The sequence below is a fragment of the Hippopotamus amphibius genome, chromosome 9 (assembly GCF_030028045.1).
Source record: "Hippopotamus amphibius kiboko isolate mHipAmp2 chromosome 9, mHipAmp2.hap2, whole genome shotgun sequence".
NCBI classification, from domain to species: Eukaryota; Metazoa; Chordata; class Mammalia; order Artiodactyla; family Hippopotamidae; genus Hippopotamus; species Hippopotamus amphibius.
The window spans coordinates 43,455,133-43,482,625 of NC_080194.1; the positions used below are offsets into that span (position 1 = coordinate 43,455,133).

The 27,493-nt window shown below is 41.0% G+C and overlaps 1 protein-coding gene and 1 pseudogene across 1 annotated transcript in view; one reads left to right on the forward strand and one right to left on the reverse strand.

Moving 5' to 3' along the window:
* Positions 1–11,006, reverse strand: part of FAM168A (family with sequence similarity 168 member A) — a 199,146-nt gene extending 188,140 nt beyond the window's left edge. The window contains exon 1 of the mRNA XM_057748280.1: positions 10,789–11,006. The gene's annotated coding sequence lies outside the window, so the exon portion shown is untranslated. The remainder of the gene's footprint in view (positions 1–10,788) is intronic.
* Positions 11,007–24,342: 13,336 nt separating this feature from the next.
* Positions 24,343–25,064, forward strand: LOC130861623 (transcription factor BTF3-like; annotated as a pseudogene).
* The last annotated feature ends 2,429 nt before the right edge of the window (positions 25,065–27,493 follow it).

The following is a 27,493-nucleotide window of genomic DNA, read 5'->3' on the forward strand; positions in this document are numbered from 1 at the left end:
GTAAAACAGATAGCTAGTGGGAAGTTGCTGTATAACAAAGGGAGATCAACTTGATGATGAGTGATGCCTTAGACGGGACGGGGAGGGTGGGGGGAGTTGCGGAAGGGAGGGGATATGGGGATATGTGCATAAATACAGCTGATTCACTTTGGCGTACCTCAAAAGCTGGTACAAGAATGTAAAGCAATTATATTCCAATAAAGAGCTTAAAAAAAAAAAACTTTCCTCCCTTTTCTAGCCACATATATGTGGGACTAGAGTTTCTTTATATACCACAAACAAAACAACCAGTTGCAAAAGACTGAATGTAGAAGCAGGTATGTATCCAGTCAGACAGTGAAGAAATTTGGAAAATTTTTTAAATATTATTCTTCTATTTTGGGGGAATAATATAAATATTTTCATTAAAATATGCTAACATTTAATACGTTTATTATTTTTAAATGCAGTTTTAATTTTTAATATAGTAAATATTGGTAGATACAGCCCACAAACAAAATCTCTTTGGGGTCTTCTTTTTTTTTTAGTATTATTTATTTATCTATTTTGGCTGTGCCAGGTCTTAACTGTGGCATCTTTAGCTGCAGCACATGGACTTCTTAGTTGCGGCATGCATATGGGATATAGTTCCCCAACCAGGTATCAAATCTGGGCCCCCTGCACTGGGAGCTCAAAGTCTTACCCACTGGACCACCAGGGAAGTTCCAGGTCTTTAACAGTCAGAGTGAAGACACTAAAATGTTTGAGAACTACTATATAGCTACATATGAGAACATAAATGAATCTCACAAACAAAGCTGAGTGCAAAAAGCCAGTCATACTTTATAAAAAGTTCATAAGCAGGCAAAAATAATCTATGGTATTGGAAGTCAGAATATTTGTTACAGAACCAAGGATTGAACCGGGGCCACAGCAGTAAAAGCGCCAAGTCCCAACCACTGGACCATCAGGGAATTCCCAACTTTCCCTTTCTTAATCTGTGTGCTGTTTACACTTTTTGTGCACTTTTCCTTCATATGTTATATATACCTGAATACAATTTCTTTTTAACTTATATTTTCTAAAAAAAATATACCCATATACACACCTGCTTTAGGCTCACCTGAAGAAGTTTTGTTAGCGCTGGTCAGGCAGAATAGTATTTTTTTTAAAAAACAGGTTTTCAGGTGATTCTAATATGTATCCAAGCTACTACTCATCTAAGTAGGTTGAAAAACACTGATCTAAGAATGTAAAACCAGGGAGCTTTATATACAATACAGTAAAAAGAACAGGGACTTTGGAGCAAGGCAGATCAGGTTTTTAACACAAGCTTCTCTTCTCTTACTTTATAACCAAATGCACACTACTTAACCCATAAGGGCTCAGTTGCTTCAGCTTCCTCTTCTGTAAAATGGGGACAATACCCTAAACAGGGTAAATGTGCGGATTAAATTATATAAGGGAGAGAAAGCACCCATCACATTGCCTACCACAGATATTCAAATATTAAGGCCTTTTTGTCTTTCCACCCTCATCTCCTACTAGTTCTAAGGGCAAAAATAAACTACCCTTTTGAGTCTTGATTTCTTCATCTTTAAAATGAAAATAATGCTACATGACCAACCTATGCATTATAGATCAAATAAAATGTATAATTATATTTGTAGAAGTATAAATAGTATAACTATATTTACAGATAGGGATTTTTACTATCAACTCAAAATAAAAGAGAGGACAACACATTAGAAAACTAAGGTGAGGGGACTTCCCTGGTGGCACAGTGGTTAAGAATCCGCCTGTCAATGCAGGAGACACAGGTTCGATCCCTGGTCCGGAAAGATCCCACACGCCTCAGAGCAACTAAGCCCATGTGCCACAACTACTGACCCCGCGCTCTAGAGCCCGAGAGCCACAACTACTGAGCCCACATGGTGTAACTACTGAAGCCCGCATGCCTAAAGTCCACGCTCTGCAACAAGAGAAGCCACTGCACTGAGAAGCCTGTGCACTGCCATGAAGAGTAGCCCCTGCTCACAGCTAGAGAAAGCCCACGCACAGCAACGAAGACCCAACACAGCCTACATAAATAAATAAAATTTTAAAAAAAAGAAAAAAGAGTCAAAAAAGAAAACTAAGATAGGGAGTCCCCTGGTGGCCAAGTGGTTAGGATTCCGGGTTTTCACTGCCAGGGCCCAGGTTCAATCCCTAGTCCAGTAGCTGAGATGTCAAAAAAAAACCAAAAACACAATAATTTAAATAAATAAATATAAATTTTTTAAAAAGAGAGAAAGAAAGAAAACTAGGGTATGTATAAAAAGTTGTAAAACAGGGTAGAAAATAGGAGCATCAGCAGAAACTATCAAGCCTGAAGGACATGATCAGAAGCCAAATCAAGATTATAATATCTAGTCACCCAGGGATTGAAGCTTACTGTGAAAAATATATCAGCCCAGGGTTCCTTCAAAATGTCTGTATCTAAGAAAAAGCACAATCTATAGTATCATAAAAACAGACATACCCAGACACCTGTCTAAATGAAGAAAGGTAGGGGAGCTGTATTGGAGCTTTATAAACCAAGGTGTTTTCATAGCATCTTTATACAGAAATCGATGGCCCCTTTTACAAACTGTTAAAATTTTCGATAAACAGAATAGTTTGACAAAAAAAGATTCTGTACAATTATTTTCAATATTAAAGATATGCATAATTTCCTAAGGAACTAAGTTTTATAATAAATAAAAAAAGAAAAATTACCTTGCTTTGTTTTAGTCTCTTTGCTCTTCAATATTCAACAGTTTTAAGGGACTTTCCTGGCAGTCCAGTGGTTAAGACTCTGCACTTCCACTGCAGGGGACATGGGTTCCAGGAACTAAGATCCCTGCATGCTGCCTGGCAGGGAAAAAAATATTCTACAACTTTAAGTCTGATTTCTGATAACATACCAGGGATTGTCAAGCGATGGCACACCCATGGCCTGTTTTTGTATGGCCTGTGAGCTAAGAATGAAACATCGGAGGAAGGCAGAAGGGAGAAGATGGGGAGGGGAAGGAGAAGGAGAAAAAAATAATAGACTGTATATGACCCATAAAGCCTAAAATATTTTTTACAGAAAGTATTTGCCAAACCCTGAGCACACCACCTTGCTGTCTTCTACTTTGAACCTTGTGCTGTACATCATCATCACCAAAGCCTTTATCAATCCAATTAAATTCTACATTCCATTCTAAATAAATAAAAAGCTACATCTGAAAAAACACCTATCACCTTACTCCTCATTAGAATATCATACTACTGGTTTGTCATCTCTCCCTACTCTGTTCAGTTCAAAAATTAATCATTCACTATTTGTAAGGCACCCTCCAGGAGCAAGGACTTTATAAGATGACTAAATCACAGCCCCTGCCCCGAAAGAACTTACAGCTAAGTGAAGCAGCAGTCAGAAACAGTCAATTTTCCTAAAACAGGGCAAGTACCAATACTACGAAAGAGGCATGCACTGGATGCTCCCTGTGAACAAAACGGGGGCACTTATGACAACCTTAAGGATTCTGAAAGATTTCTTAGGGGAGATACATGTAACCCAGACGGATGAATAAAAGGGGAAACAGCATGAGCAAAGGTGTGAAGCTGTAAAATATCTGTAAGAAACTACACGTTGCTCAGTATTACCAGTGATGGGCGATCAGGCAGGAGAAGTACATCAGAACAGGTCACAGAAGGCCTAATATGTCATGCTAAGGAGCTCAGACTTCAGAGCCAACGAAGGGATTTAAGCAGGGGAGTGATGTGGACAAACACACCACTGGGTAGATGTTCTGGCTGCTGGATGGAAGATAGGTTTACTCCATAGGTGACACACAAACTAGTTAGGAGGCTACTGCCCTTGTCCAGGCAGGATTAGGGTCTGAACTAAGGTGATAACATTAGGAAAGGGGAAACGAGTTTCAGAAATATTTAGAAGGATTTATTTTTGGCTATAGAGATAAGGGAGAAGAAAAGACTAATAGCACAGATTCATATCTTGAATGACTGGATGAACAGCATTGCCTTTAAGTTAGGACAAAAGGACAGGAAGAGATAATTTTAACTTTTGGGGAAGATACAAAAGGGGAGAGAGGTCAAAATATATGGGGAAAATGAGTCGTTTTGGAGCTACTGAATTTAAGGATCATCAAAAGGGATGTATGTAGGTTGCCAGTAGCTAGTGAGATATATAAGTGTAGAGCTCAGGAAAGAGATCTGAGATAGAGATTTTGAGAGTCATCAGCATACAGTAGTAGTTAGAGCCAACGAGTGGGCAAGACTACTCAAAGAAAGAATCTTAAAAAGTCCAGTCAGCCAAGGAGCCAATCCTAAGGAATACCAACATTTACCGAGAAAGTAGAAACAATAAAGATCTCTTCTTAAACATCAGCTAGTTTCAAAACCTTCAAAAATCTCTTCCTGCTAAACAACAAATTGGAAAGAACAACCATGAAATACGTTCATTAGCACAGCTCATCTAATGGACAAAGTAAAGATTAAGGACCTCCGTAGGGGGAGAGCTTTCCAGGCGGAAGGTACAGCATATGGAAAGAATAAGGGCATAATAGTACAGCATGCCTGGGGATTTGCTTATTTGGTTTTACAGTAGGTATACATGCTAGAAAGCCCTTAAAAAGAGGTACAAAGTAAGGCCTAAAAGAACACTAGGAGGGAAAAATCAAGGAAGATTGTGCTGTTGATGTCATGAACCATTCTTAACCTCTACTTCCTCAGCACATCCACACATCCTTCAGGTCTCAGCTTAAGCATTAACTTCTCCAAGCATCTCTCTCTTCCCTGCTCCCCCCAGGCAGGTCAGGCCATGTCAACCTCCATCCTCCCCATGCCCCTTGCCCATGTTCCCATTGTAGCAATTATTCCATTATGCTACAGTTATGTGTGACATGTCTGTCTCCACAACAGATTAACTATAAGCTTCTTTGGAGGAGGGAATTTTAATTTTTGTATCCCCTACTCCCAGCACTCCCTGACTGCCATCTAATAACCACTCAATAGATACCTGTTGAACAGATGTCTTAAACATATCTGTCACACACCTGACTACTAGCTCCTTGGTCTTGTAATGTGTTGAGAGTTTACATTCTTTGTTTTTCTTTACTTATGATAATTTTAAAATAAATTTATATTCCAAATGTGAAACAAGTGAAGGGAGATATGGCACAGGAAAACACTGAATAATAAAAGAACAGCCTGGAGGAAAAGTTAGCTCTAAACAATTCATGAGTAAAATAAAAATAACAGCAGTAGTATTTACCATATTAAGCACCAACTATGTATGTGCCATTCAGTGTTCCCGGTTCTTTGTCCTTCTTATCGAATATAATCCATTGAACAACCCAACAACTGAGTATTATCTCTTTTTTACATATGCACAAATAATCCATCTCACTGTACTACTCTACCTCTGTAATAAGTTACAGGTAGAAAACTAAGAGGGAGGTGACTGTATTTGTCAGGATAGTGAAGAGCAATCACTGTATACTGTATACTGCATTTTCCATTCAAAAAGCCTCAATTGTTTCATTTTGAGCAAGCCAGCACAGTTAATGCAGAACCAGGTCCCATAAATTCACTAAGTCCTTTAGCACCCTCTCCGTCCCACTATATCCAACAATTTTCAAGTTTTAAGGGAGAAACTGTGAACTGATTTTCATGTATTCTTCCTCCACTGGGAGAAATTCCTTTGGAAAGGCATAAACCAAATATGACAAGCTTTTCACCTCCGTGTGGGGTGCCCTGACTTCATTTTTTGTAAACTAGAAAGGAAAAAAAAAAACAAAAAACCCCAACTAACATATAGTCCTTTATAGTTTAAAGAGTATTTTCACATTTATTACCTCATTTGAGCCCCATTTTACAGGAGAGTAAACTGAAGCTCCAACAGATTATTAACGCATTTGGCTTTCACATCTCTCAGACAAAAAATTCTTGGGGTTTAGGTTGCTAAGCTTCTGATATGTATAACTAATAATTTCCTATTCATGATATGCTCTGTAGATCAGATCACAGACCCTCCTGTACAATCAGGTGAGGACCAATGTACCAGGCTGCCTTTCTACAAAAAGAAAGACGCACAAAAATTCTGATCAGAAGAGTTAAGTGACTTGCCAAAACATGACAAGAAGCTCTAAGTTGGTATTACAAAGAATTAGTATCTAGTAAACAAAGAACTTCCACCAATAAGAAAAACTTCTTAAGATGCTATTCTTTCACAGCTCACAAAGGTTGCTACTGCCCTCTCCCATTCCTATTTCCACTGATCCACATCTGGATCATCTGGTCAACCGTAAATACAAACTTGCTTCCTCTTGCCAGCTAGACTAACCACATATGTCTGTATATGCATACTTACAGGCACACACTGGGGAATGTACTTTTATATATGTGTAGATAATATACATACAAATAAGAAGTGTTGCTGCATAATGGGGTTACAGACAATAATTTTGCTTCCTTTTACTTTTTTTGCAATTTTCAATTTCTACCATGGGCATGTTATTTTAATTAATGGTGGAACAAACAAAGCTCTTTTAAAATTAAAAAATAAGGATAATAAACAAGAATAAAGCAAGTCACAGAAAAATACACACTATGATTCTATTTATATAAAGTTGTAAAGGTACAAAATATATTGTTTAGGATACATACTTGTTTGGTAAAACTATTTTTTAAAGCAAGGGAATGACACAAAATTCGGCAAAGTAGTTGCTTCTGTGGGAGAGGGATGAAGATTCAATCAAGCAGGGAATCACAAGAGGCTTTAAAGGTACTAAAAATCTCCTTTTTGTTATGCTACGCAGAAAAACAAGCCTTCAATTTGCTATCATTCTTCAAATTGAAGATTTATAGTATATGCACTTTTATACATATGGTTTATCTCATAATTTAAAAAGAAGATATAAACAGAGTTGAAGAATCAGAATTTCAGGGCTGTAACCCAAACTCTTCCACTTACTGTGTAATCTTAAGTCATTTAATCTCTGAGCAGTTTTTCTTCTTATTTTATAGATGTTTCCTAACATAACAGCTAACATATGTTTAGTACTTTACTGTTTAAAGTTCCTAGACTATAGTACCAACACACAAATATGCAGATAAACTGTGAGAGAGTAATACAAAGTAATACCTCCTTAATAAATAGTAGAACATCATAATACCAAGAACTCAATGGTAGGACACATAAGGCTATTCACATTCTAGTCTTTTCATATCTAGTAACAGCAACTATTTTTTAATGTGTACTATGTAACACACTGTATTAAATGCTTTCCATGGATTATTTTGTTTAATCTTCAAAACAACCCTATGAGATTAGTTCTCTTGCACCCATTTTGCAGATGAAACCATTGTGCTCAAGGTCACATTGCCAGTAGTAAACAGTGGAGAGACTTCAGAACCCACACTCTTTGCCTCACTTTTCTCATTACATTCAAATCATCTATCTCTCCTATGACACTGAAAGCTCCTTGACAACTGTTTTTTGTTCATTTTCATTTCCTCTGGCACTTAGTAGGCAATAAGTAAATAAATAAATATTGAACAAATATTTCACACATGTACAGTGTTTTCAGAACATAAAGTTATTTCAGGACATGAACTGATTCATTCCCCTGACAGCCTTGTGAAGTGCGAAGGTTTTTTTTTTTTACAATTTTAACTGTATTTAATTGTACAATTTAGTGGAAGCAAGTACATTCACAATGTTATGCAACCATTACCACCAAATATGAAAGGTTTTTAATGACTTTACTAAAATCACTCAGCTATCAAGTGGTAGAATGGGGATTTGAACCCAGGACTCTAAGCCTCTAAATTCACAAGCTATTCATTCTACCAAGGTACCTGTCTACCAATACCTCCACTGTTCTCCCCTTCTCACCAGAATACTGGGAAAATCAAATGAGGTAAAGATAGTAAAACACTTTATATACGTTTCTACTGCACAGGTGAACACAGCTGTGCAGGGAGAAAAAAAAAAATCCAAGACATTTCTCCCAAGTGATTACTTTCCATTTTGAGCTCTCAAAAGCTAGGGCTTTAATATAAATATCCCACCCCTAGATCAAGCCTGCATATCCACAAAAGCAACGTCTGGACCCCAGAGTAAAGTTATGAGGAGAAACGCTTGCATTAGTTAAATTACACTCTCATCAAATTACGGGTAACTGCTCAAACCTGATTTTTATTGCACTACGGAAAGCTTCCTCATAACAAAACATTTTCAATTCCGAGAATAAGTCCAACCTTCGATCATTCTGCCCATTTTGGAACTACAAAAAAAAAAGATTCTTAATATCGGGTATTTTTATGTGCTCAATTGTGAAAGCCAAGGAAATTCACAAGCTGAATTCTGAAGTTTGAACAAAAATAGAATTATTTTGATCCTGTTGGTGCCTTACATCCCTCTTTACATCCCTCCCCATTTTTTCCCAGTCTGAGCTCTAATCAACAGCCACTTCATGTTTAACAAAACATAGTTAATGCAATTAAGTCCACAAAACTATTTCCCTAAAGATGTTTCCTCCATTAACACCCCTCTCTACCTTTCAGCATCACTATTCTGTCAAGAGAATGAGCATATCATTAAGCTTTAAATAAAATTTCTGATGAAGAGATAGAGGTATTGTTTTTGTAGTTAACACAATATGCTTACATCTTCTAAAAAAATAAAAATGATTCTATATATTTTTATCCACACCTCACAGAATTCTAACCACCTGAATCCCTTTAGAAGAAAATTCAATCTACAGAAATATAGTCCAATTATTTTAAATCTTATCGAGTAATGTCAAAAGAGAATCAAATGAAAAACTCCATCAATACCAAACCATCTTACCAATGAATATTTATGACATTTCCATATTTCCTGTCTTCTCTCTGTTTACATAAAGCGGTGGTGCCAAGATTCATCTCAGGATTATTAGCCTGCAATACAATGATGGGCCTAATTGCCTTGCAAACCAGGACACCAATAAATGGAGTCTTCAAGCAATCAATTTTAAGAGGAGGGAAAAAAAGGCCTAAGCTCTTTCTGAATACATGCACATTGCCTCACTAGGAAATAAATTCAGTCTCATATTTTTCAGTCTCAATCATCAGTTCTCAAGCAAGGAATGCTCCCTTAACTACCTCAAGCTCATCAAATCTATTTAATACCAAATTCCAGGAGTAATTCTTAAATGCACCTGGGGAGAGCAGAAAGGGGAAGGCAAAGACATCAAACAGAAAGATATCTATCACGTTCCATCTTCTTCACCTTCAGTTATGGGAGTGGGTTTTTTCCCCCCGACTTTCTTTTTATGATACATGAATAATATAAGATACTTTCCCCTCCTCAATTCTACCTTAACTGAAGCCCTTCTCAACTTTACCCTTTGTGTTGGTTTACTTCCAAATATGATACTAATACAAATGAAACAAAAACTAACAGCTTAAGGAGTCCTCTAGAAAAGTCTTTAATGTACCTTCTCTACTCCCTGCAGAGTCCCCCAATCATAGCCTCCAAAGCTATCCATTTAAGTCCAACCCCCAACCCTCTCGTGCCTCTTGCAGGCCAACCCAATCCTTCCTCTCCAAAATCACCCAACCCATCTCTTCCCTGCTCACTGCCCCTCTCCAACCTCCCTGCCCCCTCCATACCAACAACCTCAGGTTTCCCACTCCTTAATTAGCTCCATCTGCTACCTCACTATCAGCAACCACTTCTCCAGTCCTACCAGTTCATCTCAGACATTCTTTCTCCAAAATTCCCTCTGCCACCTTGGCCAAGGGACATTTTCTTCAAGACACCATCCCCCAACCTTGTTCACCACCTGCCACTATTCTTTCAGTGAGTCCAGCCCAGAAGCATCTTCTGTGCCCTCTGCCTTCACCCAGTACCCAGGGAGCCACCAGTGGTTCTAAGATCACTCTAAACCCCATCCCACTGTGCTCCCTCCCCCACCTCCCTCCCAATTTCAATCCTTGTCCGCCCATTTTGGGCCTAACTTCTAATTTACCTCCTCTTGCCAGCTCACCCTCACACTCCCCTCATTGAAAGTCCCACCCCCACCAGCTCCTATTCCAACCTCCATAAGCACTCCCCAGGAAAACCCCAATTCTACCTCCTTTGCTCTCCTAACCCACGCTATTCCATAAAATCCCAACAAATTCCACCACCCCCCGATGGCAAGCGCGCACTTCAGGCTCAGGTCTCAACCCCTGCCAAGCCCCTCATCCCCGGGTCCTACCACCTCTATCAGCCTGCGCTAGGTCCACCCCAAATTCCACCCTCCTGAACTAGCCACCCCCCAGGGTCCTATCTAACCCTGCAACCGCACTCTCTGTTAAAATCAACCCCTTACTCCGCAACCCGGCCCAGATCCCAAGCTGTCAATTGCTCCAGGCCAACCCCAAATCCACCACCCTCATTCAGTCCCCTCCCCCATTAAAAGCCATCCCACTCCAGTCTCATCCATTTCGCCCAAAACCAGCCAAATTCCACCCCAACCCTACGCTCCCGTCCCAGGTCGTTTCAATTAAAAGTCCCCTTCCCTTGTCGCTCCCCCCCGCCCCCCAACCTGCTTGTGTCCCACCCTCACCCCACCCCCAGCCCGCGCCTGGACAAGTCTCCCCTGCCAGCCCGTCGTTCCATCGCGACCTCAACCCCCTTCCCCCAATCCGCGAAGGGGCTCCGCAGCCCCCACTCTCATCCTCCCCAGTACCACCGGCCCAGGCTCAGGGAGAGCGGAACGGGGTGGTGGGGGGGGGGGATCTCCTCACCGGCGAGCTGCCGCAGGCGAAAACGGCGGCGGCGGCCGAAACGGCGATGCCCTTGTCTTCTCAGAAGGCTTCAGCGGCGACGCTCTCGCTCCCTCGCCCGTGTCCAGTAAGGTGGCGGATGGCGCGCAGGGACCGGGAGCCTCCTCCTCCTCAGCGACTCGGCTCTGAATCCTCTGCAGTAGCTGCCGAGGAGCCCGACGGGTGGGGGGAGGGGACGCTAGGCTGCGGGCGAGGGAGGAGGAGGCTGAGGGAAGGGGCGGGGGACCGCTGAGAAGGGCGGGGAAGGAGGAGCCGGCGCAGCGCCGCGACACGTCCCATAGCCTCAGCTCGCCGGGACCACAACTCCCGGCATGCCTCACTACGGCCCGCGCGCAGCCGGAGCCTCCAGCTGCGCGCCCGACGCGGAGGGACCGCTCCCTCCCCGGTCTCAGACAATGGAATAAAGCCAACCATCCGCGGGAGGCTTTTGTAGACTCAAAGACCACATAGGAGGGAAGTTAGGCCACCTAGCGGCCCTATCCCCAAGGAACGACGTTAAAGACGTCGCCAACCTCTTTGCGCGCGCATACACACCCACACATATCTCCACCACCACTTCCCGCTGGACTACAGTTCCCAGCGTGCCCCACAGCCTCTCGCTCTCCTTCCGGACCCTTCTCCGACCCGGTACTACAGTTCCCAGGGAGTGCGGTCGCTGCGGGATGCTGGGAGATGCAGTTCTCAGTTCTTCCTCCATGTTAAGAAAAAGAAGTGAAAGCGAGGAAAAGGGGAAGGAAATATGCCAACCCACCGAGAACAGGCCTAGATTGGCTAGATCACGTGGGAGTCTGTATGTTCTTCGCAATACCCGTTGCCACTGTCTCGCACCAGAATTAATACAGCAGCTTCCTCCTGGTCTCCCTGCAAAACGGTAGACGATTTGGCAGCTTGAACCCAAATATTAAAAAAAAGCATACCTCTTGACCCAGCTCCTTTATTTTTAAGAATTTACCTTAGAAATATAATCAATTTGGAAAAGATGAATGGACAAGGTTGTTATCTGAGTGGGGTAAACGTAAATGTCCATCAATAGGAGCTGGTTAAATTTTAAATACAAACAATGCAATGGAGATCGCGCCTGCCGCAACTAAGACTCAGGGTAGCCAAATACATAAATATTTAAAAAATAAATAAATACAGAAAACGATGGTCACTTACAATTCATAAAAGAACATTAAGTTAGTAGGGAGGATTTTCTCAATTTTCATTGTCTCTTCTCAAATTTTCCTTCTGGTCTTTCCACACCCATTTCCTCCTTTTCTCCTACTCATTCTTGAAACTCAAGCTATCTTACCAAGGACATATATTTTAGGCACACTGATTTTCCTTGTATCTCAATTCTTCTAGCAATGGTTTCTCATCTGTGGGCCAGAGATCACTGTGGAGACGAGGACTTAGGAGGGAGGAATAAAGTTACTGTAAAGGGTCTACAAAGCAATACTTAAACAAAGCATTGTGTACAGACTGAATAAATGTCTCCCACTTAAAAACTGTTTCCTTCTAGGACTTCCCTAGCAGTCCAGTGGTTAAGACCCCGAACTTCCACTGCAGGGGGTACAGTTTCCATCCCTGGTCCAGGAGCTAAGATCCCTCAAAGCACAGCAAAGAAAAAGTTTCCTTCTTCTGTGTGCAGCTCTTCTAGAATATAGAATATAGTATCAGATGATCTCTGACTTAACATAAATCCTGTATTCAATTACGGCATTTTAGATTTTATGTAATTATTCCTCACCGTTCTTCAAAAAAACACCAGAACATTCGAGCTCTACTTGCCAGCCCACTGGAGAAGCACAGGCCTACCAGAGAAAGCCCAGGTTGCTGAATCAAAGGTTAATGTGGTCCATAGTCTTGCTGCAATCTCTTCAGCAGCTTCACCCCACCTAAATCTAATTACACTCCTATGCCTTATGACTCATTTTCCCCAAATACATCAGTCACTGTCTTTTTCAAACTACCTCATTTTTCATCCTATTCTCCCAAGCCTTAAAATTCCAGCTCCCCCCACCAAAAAAAATCCTAGACCCTCTGCTCCCTTTCCTGAGAATAAGAAATGTGCCTATGAAATGTGAGCTATGTCCTTTCCCCTCTCTCAGTGTTGCACTGGCCATTCCATCTTCTAAACCCTCTTCACTCCTCCTCCTCCTTTTCTCCACTTCTCCAACTGGCAGAGAGGTCTGGGCAATCAAAATTAAAAGGGATGGTTTGTCCAGGGGGTGAAGCATATCTGATCTAGGGAATAGGTATGAGAAAGCTTAGCAGACTAGGAATCTGGGAATCAGATTCTAAATTAGACCTTGCCATGAACATGCTGGGTGACCTTTAGTACTTACCTTAATTTTTTTTTTTTTTTCTGAACTTCATATTATGTCTGTAAAATGGAAGGAAGATTCCTGGCCTGTCACCTCGTCGTAATGTTATTAGGAGAATCCAATAAAACAATGGTTATGAAAGTGCTTTGAAGACTGTAAATTGCCACTTACAGTCCAACCCTTCATCTAATTTGAGAATTCTCTCTCCAAATCCCCGCATCTAAGTCTTGGCATGTAAACTTTTTACTCAGAATTATTAAAATATAATTAATTATTATTAATGAATTTATTAAAGTATTTAAGGAATTCACTCTATGAAACCAGTTTAATTGCTTGATAGATTTTCTATATAGCACAGTTAAACAATTTGACTTTCCTAGATTTTTTTCTGCAGTGAAATTTCATAAAGATAAATTCTTTTCTCTATTAACTTTACAAGATTTGATTCATCAGTTATCTTTTATCTTTATCGATTTTTACTGATTATTGCTTCAGCTGTCATGAAATTTGTAGTCATTATTTCCATCAAGTCCTCCTTTTCTTGGGAGCAATTTGAGCCATTGTCAGTATTATTTTGTGTTGATTATTTCTACCAAGTGGAATTTTCCCAGGGGTCAACTTTGCAATGTTTAATGTTACCAACAAAGATGGGATTATTCAGTTTGCTTTTCCATCCATAAGAAATTTTTACCACGTGTAGTTTTAGCCATTGTCAGTCTTATTTTGTGTTGCTTATTTCTACCCGTCCAATTTTTTTTTCTGCAACCCAACCAAAACAAACTCAGGGACAAAATGACTGTATCATTGTTAAATAAACAAGTAACACACCTCGAATTCTGAATAACTATGTAATTATGCTTGGTATTGAAACCAAAATAAAACCAAAAACTCAGTAAAAAAAAAAAAAAAATGACTGTATCAAAACACTATCCTTTGCCTGTTACTATCTGATTAACTCAGACTATGAAATGGTTTTGTCCCAGCTATGTTAATGAGCTGGCTTTGAGCTCTCTCTTTCTCTCAAAGCACCTCTTTAGGAGCCTTGGCACACAAGTGTGGGCTGACATATTACTTTAAGAATGCCTCAGAATTGCAGGAAAATGGATGTTAGAGACCATGTTAGGAGAACCAGTCTTTAATGAGCCAGGTGCTGTGCTGGTGTCTAAGATCCACTCTCATTTAATCCTACAGCCTAAATTTCCTTCGCATGCCCATTTTAGAGTAGAGGAAATTAATACCCAGAGAGAGGGAGATGTTGGCCAAGTTAGGATGAGAAGCCAGGCCTTGGTTTAATTCTCAGTGCAATGTGAATGATTAAAAGTTCCAAAGTTACCTAATTTTAAAACTTTTGCACTCCATCTTGTTTGTCTGGTTTTTTGGTTTTTTGGTTTTCTTGGCCAAACCACACGACATGTGGGATCTTTGTTCCCCGACCAGGGATTGGACCTGTGACCCCTGCACTGGGAGGGCAGAGTCTTAACCACTGGATCACCAGGGAAGTCCCTGCACTTCATCTTGTTGGAAAATTAAGATGTTTGAGTTTGACTAGGTCTCAAAACAAGAGAAATATGTGTATATAAACAAAGCATTTTCAAAGAGATTTCTGTGACAGCAAATGAGACCAGGAGTGTGAAAATCTTTTATAAATGACCTAACACTAGGCAAATGGAAGTTTCTGCCATTTGTGATGAAGGCTGATATATAAACCTGTTATGCCAGCTTGGAAGAGTGCTAGAAAACTAATAGCACACTCCTGACATTCAATAGATGAATTTCAAATGCCCATCCTAATATTTAACTCTAATAGCCAATAGTAAAGGGATAGGATTGCATCCAACCTATCCTTTAAGACCTAATTCAGACATCAGGAAGCCTCTCCTGACCCCCCAGTTAGGTTAGAAGCCCACTCAGCTCCCACAGCCGGCTCACACTGGATGTTCATTGTCAATTTACTGCCCTCGAGGACAAGGACCAAGGTCCCGTTCATCTCTGTGGCACAGAGCTCAGTTCAGCCTGAAGCTTCTCACAGGTAAGGCTTCTGTAAATGGTGTTTGAATTAATGAATTAATCAATCAATTAACATGACAAGTATATAGATGCTATAGATAATCAATTAAAATGACAAGGGAAATACCTCAATAAAGCTGAAAAAATTAATGACAAGGGAAAAGTGCACATTAAATAAAATTTAGGGCACAAGTCAGTCACAAATGAATCTGCAAGAACTGATTACAGCCACCAAAGCTCCAGCACAGCAGCAGCAGTGAGGAAAGAGCCTTGACATCCTGGCTTCAAATGCCGCTTCAGCCAGAATTGGGTGTCCTCAAGTTCCCTCCCCTCCTGCACCTGCTTCCATATCTGGAAAATGGCTGACCTTGCAGAACTCCCAGGGTAGATAAAAGAGTTAATTAAGGTATCAGATGCTTTACAAGCTATGAAAAGTGGACAGAGGTGAGGGTTGTTACTGATAAAGGTTAGAAGAGAATTTGGAGGAAAGTTTACATTTAGGAGAATCTTTCACAGAAAGCTGCTCAAGTTCATAAACTTAACCCTTCCCCCCAAAAAAAGCATACCAATTATAGTGGGTTGAATTGTGAATTGTGTCTCCCAAAAAAGTATATCCCAGTCCTAACCCCCATATGTGCATACCTGTGAGTGTGGCCTCATTTGTCAGGAATGTCTTGGCAGTTAAGAAGGCAGGATGAGATTAGTTCTGGATTTAGGTGGACCCTAAATGCAATGAGTGATGTCTTTATAAGAGAAAGGAGAGGAGATGTGAGACACAGAGATACCAAGAGGAAGGCCATGTGAGGACAGAGGCAGAGATAGGCAAGCAGCCCCAAGCCAAGGCATGCTGAGGCTCCCTGGCAGCCACCAGAAGCTGGGAGAGAGGCCCGGAGGGATTCTCCTTCAGAGTCTCCAGATGGAACCAGCCCTGCCAACACCTTGATTTCAGATTTCTGGCCTCCACAACTGTGAGAGAATAAATTTCTATGCTTTTAAGCCACCCAGTTTGTAGCAATTTGTTAAGACAGCACTAGGAAACTAACACACCAATTAAGCTGGAAACCCACATAATCAAGTAATTGGTAAATATCTTAAGTCCCCCAAATAGATTCAGAGGAGCCTATTTCAGGAAATGTTTCTCAGTTTCACTTAATCTGTCATCTCTGTCAGCAGCTATGGAAAATTGATGTTAAAATTGATCCATTGTCTTTGAATCTGTGCCTTTTCTCTTCTTAATCATTCTTGCACTCTTAGTTCTTGCCTTGCCCTTGCCCTGGCTTAAAACAATCAAAATTTATCCTCTCACAGTTGTGAGAGGATGGCTCATACCTCAAATCAGTGTGAAGAACTCTGGTGTCATACAAAATGTACAGATATGAGGAGGCTAGACCTGGGTTCATAACCCAGCTCAGTCACTTAGAGGCTATGACATTGGGAAACTCATTTCTCCTCAGTGGACCTCCAAGTCTTCTATTGTAAGATGTGACAAACATCTCCCTATAGGGTGAAACGAGTTAGTTCATGGAAAACTCAGTGCCTGACCTAGAAGTTTCATAACTTTGCTTTGTCCAGAGAGCAAGAGAGATCTTTCCTTCCTTCCTTCCATCCTTTCTTCCTCCCTCCCTTCCTCCTTTCCTTCCTTTCTTCCTTCCTCTCTCTCTCTTTCTCTGCTTTCTTTCTTTCCCCTTGTTTCTTCCTTCCCCCTTGTTTCTTCCTTTTTTTTTTTTTTTTTTTTTTGAGTTACATACAGATGATGGGGAAGGGGGAGGGAAAGGGTCACCAATTTTCACTTCATCTAGAAGGTGGGTAAGCCTTCCATAAAAAAGGTAAGAACAAAGGGCTTCGATTCCCAGAAAAGCTGAGGTTCCTCCAGCTGGGGTCTATGGACCCCTGTGGAAGAAGGTGGACCATGTTGGATATTTATTCATTGTTCATTCAGTTTAAGGTACTGACCCCAGATCCTTTGTTGGTGCCAGGGACCCCAGGGTGAACTGAACATGGCCTTGTCCCCAAGGAGCTCACAGTCTAGGGGAATCTGCTGACAGACAGTTACATCCCAGTGTGATCTGTGTCATGGTAGAAAAAAGCGAGGGACTGTAGGAGCCTAGAGGGAACACCTAACCCAGGCCAAGAGGTCAAGTGTAAGGACAGTGTTGCCACCTGCAGATTCTTCTCAAGACACTGTAAGTTTCATGAGGGCCAGGATGTCTGTCTGTTTTGTATACAGCTATATCCCCAGCACAGTAACAGTGCCAGCCACATAGTAATCACACAGTAATATTTGTCAAGTGAATGAATATAAATTAAGTCACATTGCACAAGACCTTGTGTCCCTACAAAGCCACTCCAACCACCCACCCCCACAGATGCATTCATTTATTCATTCATCAAGCTTTTCCTGAATACCTACCATTTGCCAAATACCATACTGGATTCTGGGTTCTGAGTTGTGAGCCAAAACGGACACGATTTCGTGAAGTTCATGGTCTAGGGAAACCAAAAACTTTCTTATATAACCCCCATGCTAGCTCAACCCTGGCCCAGCTCCCCTGTGCCCTGTGTTGATGTCCCCTTAGCTCAGCCTGAGGTTCCAGGAAAGCAACAGATTCCACTCAGAAGAGGAGAGATGGGGGACTTCCCTGGTGGTGCAGTGGTTAAGAATCCGCCTGCCAATGCAGGAGACACAGTTCGATCCCTGGTCCGGGAAGATTCCACATGTCACAGAGAAACTAAGCCCTCGAGCCACAACTACTGAGCCCTGAGCTACTGAGCCGGCGAGCCACAACTACTGAGCCCATGTACCGCACTACTGAGCCTGCATGCTGCAACTACTGAAGCCCACGTGCCTAGAGCCCGTGCTCCAGAACAAGAGAAGCCACCACATTGAGAAGCCCGCACACTGCAACGAAGAGTAGCCCTCACTCGCCACAACTAGGGAAAAGACCACATGTAAGGAGCAATGAAGACCCAATGCAGACAAAAAAAAAAAAAAAAGGAAGAGGAGAGACGGGTCCTCTCCTCAGCTCTGTGCTGTGCCCCAAGGTAGTCAGGGCTCTCTGGAGCTTCAGCAAGGCCTCCCCTCCAGCTTCTGAGTTGGGTCAAAGATCACAAGCAAAGCAAGCCCCTTGCATTGCCAAAGAAATAGACTACCTTGCACAGACCCTCCTGAAGTGGCTACTCAGGGATGGGAATGGGGGCTGGGGCAAGACAGGGGTCACTGACACTCTAGTCATCAAATTCCATTTTGGACTGAGGTCCCTTGGGAAAGTTTACCACAGCAGAGACCCTTGAATTCTTCTGTGAAGGAAGAACTCAGCAGGCAGTGAAGGGCCCTGTAGAGGGCAGAAGAAGCACCCCTTGAGTTCAGGAAAACTTAAGTCAGGGGTTCTCAACCTTCTTTGTACCATGGACCCTTTAGGTAGGCTGGTGAAGCCTATGAACCCCTCTCAAAACAATGATTTTAAGTGCATAACATAAAATACATAAGATTACAAAAGAAACCATTTATATTGAAATATAATCAAAATATTTTAAAATTTGGTCAGTTGTATATATGTTTATTAATAAGTTAAATAACAGGATCTCACTTCCCATTTAATAACTGCCACAAATTCAAAGTATTAATGAACAGAAACAATATTTCAAGATATCTGCAACAACCGTGATGTGCTATGGAAACGTGTGATTTCTGTTGGTGACAAAGTCTCAGGTCGTGTTAATTCTACTGTGGTTTGTTACCTATGTTCAAAATGGAAAGACACCCTAAGTTTCTGTAAATATTAATGAATATAAAAATGTAACCTTCCCATCCAAGATCACAGACCCCCACCCCAAGTTCTCTCCTTGGACTCTCAGGCCCCAGGATAAGAACCTCCCTCTCAAGTAGGTGGGGTAGAACTATAAGAGTACATGGGGGGACTTCCTAGGTGGCACAGTGGGTAAGAATCCACCTGCCAATGCAGGGGACATGGGTTCAATCCCTGCCCCAGGAAGATCCCACATGCCACAGAGCAACTAAGCCTGTGTGCCACAACTATTGAGCCTGAGCTCTAGAGCCTGTGAGCCACAACTATTGAGCCCATGTGCCACAACTACTGAAGCCCATGCACCTAGAGCCTGTGCTCTGAAACAAGAAGAGGCCACTGCAATGAGAAGCCCGCGCACCACCACGAAGAGTAGCCCCCGCTCACCACAACTAGAGAAAGCCTGTGTGCAGCAAAGAAGACCCAACACAGCCAATAAAATAAATAAATAAATAAATAAATAAATAAATATAAATAAATTTATAAAAAAAAGAGTACATGGGAAGGGATGACAAAGACGGGGTTGTATCTGTGATGGTAATTTTTTTTAATAAATTTATTTTACTTATTTATTTTTGGTCGTGTGGGGTCTTCGGTGCTGCTTGCAGGCTTTCTCTAGTTGCGCGAGCTTCTCACTGTGGTGGCTTCTCTTGTTGCGGAGCACAGGCGTGCGGGCTTCAGTAGTCATGGCACATGGGCTCAGTAATTGTGGCTTGCAGGCTCTAGAGCGTAGGCTCAGTAGTTGTGGCGCATGGGCTTAGTTGCTCCACAGCATGTGGGATCTTCCCGGGCCAGGGATTGAACCCACGTCCCCTGCATTGGCAGGCAGATTCTTAACTACTGTGCCACCAGGGAAGTCCCCTGTGATAGTAATTTTTAATGGAGTACGGGGTTGAGAGGTAGTGGGATGCAGCTGGCAGAGACTAAGGAGCTGACAGAATTTAATTCCATTCCCCCTCCCTTCATCTTTGCATCACCCCAAGCTGTGTGACCTTGGGCAAGTCATTTCACCTTTCTGAAAAATGCAGGAAAAAAATGCAGATACACACACACACACACACCTCACAGGGTTGTTCTGAGAGTCTAATGTAGATATCTCTTTAACCCTTAAGCTCTGTACAGAGACAAGGACTTTGCATTTTGTTTTGTTCATTTACGACTGTATTCTTTTGGTTCCTTATGAAAAAGGAAAGCTCCAGAAAGATTGGCAAAAGACACTTGTGGATGACAGGGATGAATGGAGCAGAGTGGCAAGATCAGGTGAGAAGAAGTTGTCTCAGGATGGAGCAATCTTAGCGCTTCTCAGAGAATACACTTTAAACAAAACAGTGCAGAGAGAGCAAGACAGAGGCAGGAAAACCTCCCGGAGGGAAAAGCCTGGAAACCAGGACACCCCTCAAAGACCAGGGCTCTGCCCAACTACGGAGGGCCTGCTACATTGTTGTTAATGAAGCAATGTAAAAGCTCTGAGGACAGAATAACAACCACCTGTGTACCCACTAGTCAGCTCTCACTGTGGTCTTAAGCAGGGTCACTTCTTTTTTTCTCTAATTTTAGTAAGTCTTTACATATTGTGGACAACCATCCTTTGTCCATCAAAACTGACTTCAAAGGGAATGAGAAATCTGTGCTCCCAGACCAACTCCATCCCTTCCAGCTGTCATATTCTCTTCTAGGCATTTTGCTTTCTCCTAAACTTACCTTGAAATATTCTAATCCTTAAATAGATGAATTGAGGGGAAGAGAAATTTGTCTGCTTCTCACCCAAGACAGTCTGGGAGGCTGTTTTCTGGAAAGGCCATGAAAGGATTCCGAGCGGGGTGGGGGACAGGGGTGTTGAGGGGAGGAAGAAAGAAGGCCAGCACCTTTGAGGGCAGTGAAAGAGAGGAGATTCCCAGAACCAGGAAGGCCTGGGGCTTGGGATGTGTGTGTGGCCTGTTCTCTGCAGGTGAAGGAAGGGCAGCACGTGGTAGACAGGAGTCTGCTGGTATCCACTGAGCACAGGAAGGGGATGCCCTAAATATTTTTCTTGCCTAAGACCCCACGTCCTTTGTAAGGGAAGGAACATAAATAATGACCAGGACTTAATTTGATTTAAATTGAATAAAGTAATATGTCATTTCTTACTCCCCTAAGTTTGTGGAGTAAGATTCGTACCTACCACATAATCAAGAGAAAAAAATAACACTGACAGCAGCTAAATTGCACACTGTGAAACTACTTATTGACTAAAACTTGATGGAAAAAACAAATAAATCTTCTTAACAAAATGTAGATCTACAAAATTTGTCCCAGGAAAAGTGGACTTGATAGAACATAGAAATAATGACCACAGAAGATAACTTACGATGGCAGAAGCTATAATTATTAAAATGTGATATGGATTTTTTAATTGACTAACTCAAATCATCATTATAAAATTTATACAAAAATATTTTTCAGAGGAAGATAATTGTAGCTCAATTTAAGTGAAAATGGATAGGTTGGAAATAGATTTAACAGGCTGTGTAGAAAAATCAAAGGTATTGAACTGACCTAATGGCATTTGTTCTGGGAAATATTGTCTCAGACAAAAATAATCAATTTGATATAATTCTATCTAAAATCTGTATTCATAAACACAAGACAAAAACATCCTTAGGATCAAAACAGGGGGCCAAATTCCTGACCTCTCTGCTGAAGCTCCTAGAGAGAAAACAGAAATGGAGACAGGCCTTGACTGGTTTTATCAAGATTTTCATGATTCTTCCATCAACTTTTCATCAATAAAAAATCTCATCATATGGGATTTCACTGTTGTTTTATTTTTTCTGTTTTATCAAGATTTCTGTGATTCTTTCATCAACTTTTTCAAGATTTCTGTGATTCTTCATCAAATTTCATCAATAAAAAAATCTCACTGTCTGGGATTCTACCGTTGTTTTATTTTTTCTGTTGATTGTGTTATGGCCAGTGTCTATATAGTGAAGGCACCTGTCTTGGGGCCCCACACTTTAACATTCTCTTGGTCCATCCATTGCTCCATCTGTCCAATCAGCTGTTATTCACTAAACACCTACTCTGTGCCAGGCCCTGGCAGAGGAATCAGGCCAACCCCTCAAATAATGACAGTGTTATCTTCTTTTTCTAATCCTATACATTTTCTTGTTATTTCATTGGGAGAACCTCTAGTACAATGTTAAATAGAAGTGGTGATAGCGGGCCCTCTGTTCTCATCTCCATCTTAGGGGGAAAGATTTTTTTTTTCTTTAAGAGTGTACAAGTTGGTATTTTTTTCTTATTAGTAATGTATATATGGCAATCTCAGGGGAAAGATTTTTATATTTCCCTAGAAAGCATGTTTGCTGTAGGTTTTTTATGCTTACCCTTTATCTGATAAAGGAAGTTCCTTTCCATTCTTAGTTTGAAAAGGATTTTATCTTAAATGTCTGGTGACTTTTATCAAATGTTATTTTTCAACATCTCTTCAGATGATCCTATGGGTTGTTTTTTAATTTTATTCTGTTAATGTGAATTATATTGATTAATTTTCAAATGTCAAACCAAGCTTTTATTCCTGGAATAAACAAAACTTTGTTGTGTAATATTATTTATAGATCTTGGTTTAGTTTGCTGATATTTTGTTCAGAATTTTTCCATCTCTGACCTGTGATTTTCCTTCCTTACAATGTTCTTGTTAGGTTTTTGTATCTAGGTAATGCTGATTATATAAAATATGTTAGAAAGTACACTTTTTCCTTTCTCTGGATATATCTGGACCTACAGGTTTCTTTGTGGGAAGATTCTTTTTTTAATTCAATGTCTTTATTAGAAACAGGACTACTCAGTTTCCTATTTTTGTGTCAGTTTTAGTAGGTTGTGTTTTTCTATGAATTTGTCCATTTCGTCTGAATTTTCAAGTTTGTTGGGATATAGTTATTCATAATATCCTCTCATTATCTTTTTGATGAATGTAGAATCTGTAAAGATGGCACACTTTTTAATTTCTAAAGTGAGGGACTTCCCTGGTGGCGCAGTGGTTAAGAATCTGCCTGCCAATGCAGGGGACATGGGTTTGAGCCCTGGGCTGGGAAGATCCCATATGCCATATAGCAATTAAACCCCTGTGCTGCAACTACTTAGCCTGCATTCTAGAGCCTGTGCCACAACAGGAGAAGCCACTGCAATGAGAAGAAGCCCACACACCACAACGAAGACTCAACGCAGCCAAAAAAAAAAAAATTTCTAAAGTGATAGTTGTGTTGCCTCTATTTTACATTCATCAGTCTTGCCAGAAATGTATCAGTTTTATGAGTCTTATCAAAGAATTAACATTTGGTTCTTTTGATATTCTTTTATATTTTTGTTTTCTATTTTATTAACTTCTGTCATCTTTATTATTTTCTTCCTACTTCCTACTTTATTTGGATTTAATTTCTGGATGTTTTTCCTACCTGTTTGAGGTACATATTTTAGATAATTAATTTTCAGCTTTTTTTTTTCTTTCCAATATGTGCATTTAAAACATAAATTTCACTCTAAGCATGGCTTTAGCTATATTCCACAAGTTTTGAAATATTTCCTAATTTCTACTGTGGTTTATTTTTCTACCCGTAGATTATTTGGTAGTATACTGTTCAATTTCCAAACATTTTGGGATTTCCTAGTTTTCTTTTCTTTTTCTTTCTTTTTCTTTTTAATTACTACCATAATCCAACTGTGCTCATGGAGCATACGCTATGTGATTTCAGGTCTTTGAAATTTGGTTAAATTTATGTTATAGCCTAGCATATCAAAAAATATTCCATGTACACTTGAAAGGAATATGAATTCTATAGTTATTAGATCCAGTGTTCTATATATGTCAATTAGGTCAACATTTTAAAACATCATATTCATATCTTCTTTGTCCTTATTGATTTTTAAATTTGCATATTCTAACAGTTACTGGGAGAGTTGTGTTAAACTCTCCCACCATACTTATGGATTTGTCATTTCTTCTTGAGAAAGAGGCCCTGTCCTAGAGGCTCTCACAGTTGGGTGTTAGGGCTGATGTATAACTAAATAATAATTGTAATTATTTAGACATTCTGGCAGAAAGAAACCCAAGGAATACCCAATGTTTCAGTCATACTGAACTCCTGAAAGTTACCTGAATGCAGATTTTATTTTTTCATACAAGACCTTTGTCTAAACCATGGGCCACAAACTCAAATGCTTGCATTTGAAAGGCACAGAGATGATACAAAATGAAAAGAAGACTTCAGACTCCTAAACTTGTACAAATAAGAAATTGGCTGGCCTCTAGCTGCCATCTTGTGTCCCCGCGTGTGCGCGCCTTATCTCAGCTGGTCTGCCCGAGACCCCCTGAGCACCAACCCTAGTCCCCCGCACAGCCCCATTTCTGCTCCAACAAGATGAAAGAAACTACCATGAACCAGGAGAAGCTCACCAAACTGCAAGCACAAGTGCACATTGGTAGGAAAGGAACTGCTCGCAGAAAGGAGAAGGTGGTTCATAGAACAGCCACAGCAGACGACAAAAAACTTCAGTTCTCTTTAAAGAAGTTAGGGGTAAATAATATCTCTGGTATTGAAGAGGTAAATATGTTCATGAACCAAGGAACAGTGATCCAGTTTAACAACCCTAAGGTTCAGGCATCTCTGGCAGCAAACACTTTCACCATCACAGGCCATGCTGAGACAAAGCAGCTCACAGAAGTGCTACCCAGCATCTATGTAATGAGTATATTTTCTTTTTTCTTTTTTTTTTTTTTTTAAGGCACACGGGCTTAGTTGCTCCATGGCATGTGGAATCTTCCCAGGGCAGGGCTCGAACCTGTGTCCCTTGCATTGGCAGGCAGATTCTTTACCACTGTGCCACCTAGGAAGTCCAGCTACCCAGCATCTTAAACCAGCTTGGCACAGAGAGTCTGACCAGTGTAAGGAGACTGGCTGAAGCTCTGCCCAAACAATCTGTGGATGAAAAGCACCACTTGCTACTGGAGAGGATGATGATGATGAAGTTCCAGATCTTGTGGAGAATTTTGATGAGGCTTCCAAGAATGAAGCAAACTGAATTGAGTCAACTTCTGAAGAAGATAAATCTTGAAGAAGTTACTGGGAGCTGCTATTTTATATTATGATGGCTTTTTAAAATTTTGTTTATGGATCTGATACAATCTAGATCTCTAATATTTTTAAGGCCAAGCCCCTGGACTCTGCAGCTCTTTTACATTTTTGCTTATACACAATTCATTCTTTGCAGCTAATTAAGCTGAAGAAGCCTGGGAATAAAGTTAGAAACAAAGGTTAATACAGTTCTTTGCTTAGGAAAAAGAAGAAGAAGAAGGAGAAGAAGAAGAAATTGGCTGAAAAAACTACTTAGCTACAAAAACAAGCTAACTTTCATGAAAAAAAAAAAAAAAAGATGACTCAGAGACCCACAGTGTATTCTCAGCTTGGGTCTGAATCATGGAGCCACTTGATTTCAGAATTGCTATGGAGCAGTGACACCTTTGTGCCTCCTGTTTCCTCCCTTTTTGAGTAGACGGGTCCATAGCAGTCCTCCTTGGCCTCTCGTTGTTGTATGTTGGGTGGGTAGAGAGCAGATAACTTGTCTCTCTCTTGCTAGTGTTCGAATAAAGCAGACCTGTACTTGATGAGAAAACTTAAGGAACTACTCCCAAGGAGCCTCATTTGCATCTGAACTTGACTAAAATGACAAAATTCTGGATTTCATGTTGATACTGTACAGGGATAAGACTGTGGAGGGAGTTGGAGGCGGGTGAGAGTAGGAGAGATATAAATCACTAGGGTTAAGGGGAATTCCCTGGCAGTCCAGTGGTTAGGTCTCTGCGGTTTCACTGCCGAAGGCCCCGGTTCAATCCCTGGCTGGGAACTAAGAGCTCACAAGCTATGCGGTGTGGCCAAAAATAAGTAAATAAACAAATAAATCACTGGGGTTAAGAAGGCAGATTACATTAGCCATCCTCCAAGATGACCTCCAATATTCCTTACCTCCAGGTATTCACACCCCTGCAGAGTGTGACTTCTGAGACTAATAAAAAGCATTGTGGCTTCTGTTTCATTCTTTCTTGGAAAACTTGCTCTGCCAGAAGCCAGCTGCCATGTCATGAGAACAAATCCACATTATAAGGAACTGAGACCTCCCAGCAACAACCAAGCTTCTTATTAAGCTTCAGATGCTGCAGCCCTGTCTGATGTCTTGACTGCAACCTCATGAGACCCTTGAGCCAGAATCACCTAGTTAAGCCACTTCCAAATTCTTGACCACAGAAAATACATGAGACAATAAATATCTATTGTCTTAAGCCCCTAGGTTTTGGGGTAATTTCTTATGAAGAAATAGGTCATTTATACTACCACTTGAGCTGTTTACCTTGAGCTATTGAGGATGATCTGTTTATGCCCCATAGGATCACTGCTATAGCAGTTGAACTTATATCACTGCTAATACAAATCTGTCCCTTTCACTGAGACCTTCCTTGAGCACTGTCACACTCCTTGCCCTATCACCTGGCTATCTTCTAGGACTTACCTCAGCTGTCTCCATCTCTAAGAAGCCTCCTGTTCCCAGGGACAGAGAGCCCTTGCCTTTTCCTCTGCAGTAGCACTGGTCACTCTGAGCACAGACCAGCTCTGTCCACATCTGCCTTCTGTAGTAGATGATAATCTCCTCAAAGGCAGGACCCTAGGCACAGAGCCAGACAGGGGACAGGTAGAGAGAGTCAATGAGTGTTTACTGAATGATTGAATGACTTTGGAATCCACTTCTCATCCCTGACAGCCTTGATGAATTTGGAGGGTCTCTGTGGAATGAACCTTCTGTACCCATGAGATCTTCAGGGACCTTAGTGAGGACACAAAGGACCCTTAGAGAATTCCTTTCTTAGGCCCACAACAAACTCAGAAGGCAGACACCTCTCAAGGAGACATTCAAGAATGTTTCTGGGATTCACAATTATAAGCAACAAAAACATGACAAAAATTTCTGGCCATTAGGAGAAGAAATTTATCTAAAAATTTGGGAATAAGCACATGAAAAGATGCTCAACATCATTAGTCATTAGAGAAATTCAAGTCAAAACCACGAGATACCACTTTAAACTCACTGGGATGGCTAATACGTAAAAAGATAGATGACAACAAGTGTTGGCAAGGATGTGGAGAAACTGGAAACCCCGCACATTGTTGGTAGGAATGAAAATGGTGTAGCAGCTTTGGAAAACAATCAGGCAGGTCCTCATAAAACTAAACACAGAGTTACCATATGACCCAACAATTCCGCTCCTAGTTATATACCCAAGAGAAGTTAAAACACATGTCCACACAAAAATGTGTACATGAATATTCATAGAGCACTATTCGTAATAGCCAAAGAGTGGAAACAACCCAAATGCCCATCAACTAATGAATGAATAAAAAAAATGTGATATATCCATACAATGGGAAGTTATTTGGAATAAAAAAGTAATGGAATACTGATACAACGTGCCACCACATGCACCTTGAAAACATTATGCTATGTGAGAGAAACTAGTTACAA